The 4642-nt window shown below is 44.9% G+C and overlaps 1 non-coding gene across 1 annotated transcript; it reads left to right on the top strand.

The window, feature by feature from the left end:
• The first annotated feature begins 527 nt into the window (after nucleotides 1-527).
• TRNAS-ACU (transfer RNA serine (anticodon ACU)) lies at nucleotides 528-599 on the top strand. Its single transcript has one exon. It is a non-coding gene; the product is annotated as a tRNA-Ser (tRNA).
• Nucleotides 600-4642: the final 4043 nt, after the last annotated feature.

Below are 4642 nucleotides of genomic sequence, written 5' to 3' on the forward strand. Positions count from 1 at the left end.
ACTTTTGTTCGGAAGCAAGCACAACACAAAATGAGTTGCATCAGCTCACTTTTCTTATTTTGTCTATATGCCATGTGGATCTCACAGCAATGGACAGAAGGCAGCACGAGAAGCTTTGTAATCATTCTGTTCCTTTCCTGATGTGGAAACGTGGACATTAAATGTGGCTGGTAGCTTTCAGCCATAATGATGAAGTGTCAGCAAGTTTTCCGCTCGTACGCCTCCACGACATAACCTGGCGGTCCGTCGCTAACTCATAATTGATGGCCCGATATTGGCTTATCTGTAGCCACTTCGTTACCTCGCGTGGACTTTCCCTGAACAGTGACGTATGCATATATCGAGCTGCCGGAAAGCCTCGTCGATTGTCTTTCTTGCAGCGACTATCTGCAAAGAGGATGCTACGACAGACTGCTGGCGACTTCAGAAAAAAGAAAAGAATCAGGAAAAAGGAATAAAATTCGGAAACAAGTATGGTTATGGCCTTTCATCACTTCAGAAGGTATACTGCTAAAAATAAAAGCCCCGCCGCGGTGGCTCAGTGGTTAGGGCGCCCGACTACTGATCCGGAGTTCCCGGGTTCGAACCCGGCCGCGGCGGCTGCGTTTTTATGGAGGCAAAACGCTAAGGCGCCCGTGTGCTGTGCGAAGTGAGTGCACGTTAAAGATCCCCAGGTGGTCGAAATTATTCCGGAGCCCCCCACTACGGCACCTCTTCTTCCTTTCTTCTTTCACTCCCTCCTTTATCCCTTCCCTTACGGCGCGGTTCAGGTGTCCAACGATATATGGGACAGATACTGAGCCATTTTCTTTCCCCAATAACCAATTGTTATTTATTATTATTATTATTATTATTATTATTATTATTATTATTATTATTATTATTATTATTATTATTATTATTATTATTATTATTATTATTATTATTATTATTATTATTATTAAATAAAACGCTCGGGCGAAAACATCGGGAGATGTCTCTCGACTATGGGATTCCTTAATTGTTACCGTGTCACCGTCTGAGGCAAGGATTTGGACTTGGTGCAGCAATTTAAGCATTTAAATCACCGCTACCATACTGGTGCTCTACCTGATCTCCTATTTGCGCCAGTGTTTAGTACTCCTTGCATCCTAATATCCTTTTGCCGAGTGCTTTCTTTCCTGAATTTTTCGCCGCTTACAATTAATGAAGAGGGACAAAGAACCGCTCATTCCTCCCCAAAAAAGCAATGCATGGAACAGTCATGTTGGTTCCCCGCGCTAGAAAGCAATAATCTTGGAATTTTCTGGTTATTATCTGTCACAAACGTTATACAGCTGGCATTATGAATATGAAAGAAAATCTCCACGAAATAATCAACGTATAATGCCACGCCTTGATTCTTTGAATCATAATCACTAGCGTCGTCAATCGTCACCATCCACGTCAAACCCAGTGTAGGACAAAAGCCTGTATTAGCCATCTCAAATCAACCCTCTGCTTAAAAACCCACGACACCCATTTATCAGCAAATTTCGTGATCCTGCTCTCCAAATTAATGTCTTCCAGCCCCGTCACTGTAACGTCACATACTGTTGGTATGCTCTGTCGTCGCACAACAAACAATGAACTATCTGTTCTGTGCATTATATGTTTCGGTCAAGTTCAGCCATTCCTATAGATTTCAGCTCTGAATTCCACTGAGGTTCAGGTGCGCTTGTCGCATTACTAAGCTTAAGCCCTGTCTCGTGTTATTCTTTGTCTGTGTGCTGTTTTTTGTGCCCTTCATCTACTTAAGCTATGCACCAACTTGCCCCAGAACGTGTTCTACTGCATTACTAAGACTCCAAGCCTTAGTGCATGCTGTGACGCAATTAGCAAGTACCTTTGATAGCTCTGTCTCTAAAGCGTGCTGAAGCCTGCGTTACAAGACTTTGAAGACGTAGCACTTTCCCAGCCTTGCACTTCAGGTCAGCAACAACCAGCGAACAAAAACGAAAACAACCGCTCGAAACAAAATTCTTTGTTGTACAGCACTTGCAGGTCGGTGAAATCGTGGTTGCGCTAAAGAGCGACCTCTTCCCGTCTGTCAAGTGATCGCACAGCACTAAAAGGCGAGCGCACTAAAATTTTCACTATCAGCCCTTATGCTACCGACAACTGAGTTCAAAAGAAACCATTTTTTGCGGCCCTAAGAGAAGCTTAGTATAAAAAGCGCCCAATTCGTGTTAGCAATTCTGGTTAGAAGCTCGTTTTAAATGCCGCAGTAAAGTATTTATCAGGAACTTTTTCGGTCAATTAATGCCCCCGTTTTTTCTCCATCACGATAATGAAAATCATGAGGATCGAACGCGATAGTGACTTCACATCGGCAAAAGAGACGAGCTATAAACTAATATAGACCCAAACGCCAGGCAGTAAATACCTGTAGTATATTGTAGCTCCCATTTGAGTTTCTAGACATGAAGCTGTTAAAGCAGAGTGATGCACGCCTCGTCAACGACTGATTTAGTGGACTGTGGTAGGCCTTCCAACCAAGAAATAGCAAAAAACTGTGACGCCATCTAATAAGAAAAGCGCAAATCCCTTCATAGGCTGTGAGAAGGGAGCGTTGCTTATCATTGAAGAGTGCACTGGAAAGCATAAACTGTAATGAAATATAATGAACACTTACCAGAGAGTAATAAGTTTTTTTTTCAGTTCAGAACGCAAAATAAATATTTTAGCGAAGTGTGGTGACTTGTCAGAATACACGTTAATAGCAAGGTTTCATCGCACGATGTCCCTTCAGCTTATTTCATCCAGTTTAGATTCCAAATGAAAAATACGTGAGACGACGGTGTCTCAGAACTGAAAGGAGCGCCTTAATTTCTCATCGTTGCGGAAGAAGCACTAGGGTACTCGTATGCTGCTACAATTTTCAATATGGTAGCTACGTTTTAAATGCCCGAAAGCAATCTACGCGTCTCCACGTCTACTAAAATGAGAAATTGCTTTTGAGAAATGCCGCAGTAACTGTCTCAGTTCTCGTTGGGCACCTAAACCGCCCCGTGAATCAAGAGGATGGAGGAGGGAGTGGTAATAGGACAGAGAAAGAGGTGCTGCAGTGGAGGTTTCCGGAGTAATATCAATCACATGGGGATCTTTAATGTCCACTGACATGGCACAGCAGAAGAGCTTCTTTTGCGTTTAGCCTCCGCCGAAACGCGACCGGCTTCGAACTCGCGTACTTCGGCTCAGTAGACGAGCGGCCCATTGCACGAGCAAAGGCCCAGAAGCGACGCCGGCTATAGCAGTACAAAGTGTAGGGTGGAGAGAAAAGCTGATGGCGTAAGCTGCCAGGGCTCTTTCTTTTTCGATGATGCCGAATTCCCGGGTTCGAACCCGACCGCGGCGGCTGCGTTTTTATGGAGGAAAAACGCTAAGGCGCCCGTGTGCTGTGCGATGTCAGCGCACGTTAAAGATCCCCAGGTGGTCAAAATTATTACGGAACCCTCCACTACGGCACCTATTCTTCCTTTCCTCTTTCACTCCCTTCTTTATCCCTTCCCTTACGGCGCGGTTCAGGTGTCCAACGATATATGAGACAGACACTGCGCCATTTCCTTCCCCAAAACTAATTATAATTATATATAAATCTCCAGTAGTTAGGACAAGATAGCCGGTAACGGAGCGGTTTTAGTCATTTAGTTTAATAATAATAATAATAGTAGTAATTGGTTTTGGGGGAAAGGAAACTGCGCAGTATCTGTCTCATATATAGTTGGACACCTGAACGCGCCGTAAGAGAAGGGATAAAGTAAGGAGTGAAAGAAGAAAGGAAGAAAGAGGTGCCGTAGTGAAGGGCTCCGGAATAATTTCGACCACCTGAAGATCTTTAACGTGCACTAACATCGCACAGCACACGGGCGCCTTAGCGTTTTGCCTCCATGAAAACGAACCCGACGGAGTTTCTGAAGACGGAATTTCTGGGTTGGCCAATGTATGAGGCCCACCCGAATATGGTCGGCAGAGGAAATGTTGCGTCCCCTCATACTTTCTCTGGTATGTCGGAATGTACAGTGCAGGCAGATTCACAAGCGGGGATGGCCTAGAGAGCAATAACAAGTACTTTTTTTTCGCACCACAAAAGTGCATTCCGAGGATTCTGGCAGTTCAGTATATCTTTTATCATTAAAAAGACAGTAGCATATATTGGTAACCAGAACGCTCTAATATTTCGATACAGGCCAAAGTCAGTTTGTTGTCCGGATCTCATTAATTATTGTGCTAATGAAACCTGAAGCACACCAAGAATAATAATATTAATTTGTTTTCGGGGAAACGAAATGGCGCAGTATCTGTCTCATATATCGGCGGACACCTGAACCGCTCCGTAAGGGAAGGGATAAAGGAGGGAGTGAAAGAAGAAAGGAAGAAAGAGGGGCCGTAGTGGAGGGCTCCGGAATTAATTTCGACCACCTGGGGATCCTAAACATGCACTGAAATCGCACAGCACACGGGCGCCTTGGCGCTTTGCCTCCATAAGAACGCAGCCGCCGCGGTCGGGCTCGAACCCGGGACACACGATGACAGATGCCTTATTCCCGGGAGTTCGCCGCCGCGGTGGCCCAGTAGTTATGGTGCTCGGCTGCTGACCCGAAAGACGCGGGTTCAATCCCAA

This window comes from Amblyomma americanum, chromosome 11 (assembly GCF_052857255.1).
Source record: "Amblyomma americanum isolate KBUSLIRL-KWMA chromosome 11, ASM5285725v1, whole genome shotgun sequence".
Classification (NCBI taxonomy): domain Eukaryota; kingdom Metazoa; phylum Arthropoda; class Arachnida; order Ixodida; family Ixodidae; genus Amblyomma; species Amblyomma americanum.